The sequence below is a fragment of the Pteropus vampyrus genome, unplaced genomic scaffold (assembly GCF_000151845.1).
Source record: "Pteropus vampyrus isolate Shadow unplaced genomic scaffold, Pvam_2.0 Scaffold18, whole genome shotgun sequence".
Taxonomy (NCBI): domain Eukaryota; kingdom Metazoa; phylum Chordata; class Mammalia; order Chiroptera; family Pteropodidae; genus Pteropus; species Pteropus vampyrus.
This window is the reverse complement of record NW_011888799.1, coordinates 12,540,507-12,541,847: the sequence shown is the minus strand read 5'-3', so window position 1 is coordinate 12,541,847 and position 1,341 is coordinate 12,540,507.

Sequence of the window (1,341 nt, the reverse complement as noted above, 5' to 3'; positions counted from 1 at the left end):
TAGTTCTATTCTGACCAAGTTCTGAAGAATCCTGGAAGATTTTTTACATGTATATAATATATATAACTACTTTTTATGAGCATAGGCAGCCCATATGGACTTGCTCATGTGCCCTAGTTCTCTCCGTAAGACTCTGCATGGATTAAATGAAGGAGATGCGAGGTAGTAGAAGGCAACATACAAAATGTAGTTATCATTATTGTTTTAGGTCTCATCATACTTATTCAAGGACTATAAATCAATGAATAAAAAGGGTACATGAATAGAATGGCAGGACAGGTCAGTCTTAAAGACAGTTATACCTTCAGGCCCACCATCAATGGATCCAACGAGTGCATTTATTTCAACTGTGCACTTACAGAACTAATAGAGCCTGAAAGAATTCATGACCACTGTTGCCCACATAAATGCAAAAAAGGTGCTTCTTGGGGAGGATAAACTCCTTCCTCTAGCCTTATGTGCTTCACAGGTCCTTCTCTCATATTAAATTTTGGATATTACCTACAGGGTCCTAAAACCTTTGCCATACGTCCTTTGTGGCCAGGTGCTTAAATACCCAAAAACTTGTCAAGGAACTAATTGAACAGAAAAGGAATTTAACATGCATTTGATCAGCACCATGAATTATATTATTAAACGAACCCAGGGTATGAATGATGGCAGGTCCAAAGAAGAATTAATATCACCCAAATCTTCACATAGCTGAGATGGGCCACAAAGGACCTAACTGATTACAAGGTTAGAAATTACATTTTCAAGTTCCCATCTGGAGGCATGTTTGTTTCTTGCTGTGTAAGTTTGCTCCTGAGTTCTACAGTGGTCTGTTTTGAAAGGGTGAGACTGACTGAAACAAATGCCTCTTAGGACTTAAAAAAAAAAAAAAAAATCACCGAAAACAATGTAGGGATATAAATGTCTGTGCCCACAGCCAAGATAAAAAATGCAAAGTCTGGGCCACCTTGCCTTTAATTTTCTAACTGCTGTTTTGTAAGGCTGTGTCATGCTTCTCAGTTCAAACACGCTTTGGCTCTTTATTATTCATGGACCTTTTTCTCAGTCAGTGGTGTTGAATAATAAAACAGCCCAGGATCAAATGGGCCAATTCTCCACGCCTGACACCAACTGCTACTGTTCGCTGGGCTCTGCCAAGCGTTGCCTCTGATAATGAGTGGGATTTGGTTAAACAGTAAATTAATGAATAATGAAATATCCAGGTTGATCAGTTAGAGAGCACGCTTGCTTTGCCCTGGGCCAAACGCTTGGGGCAGAAATTACTCTCAAACGGCACTTGCCTGGCTGCTGGTCTGGATAACTATTTTACAGCCTATTGCTTGACAGAAT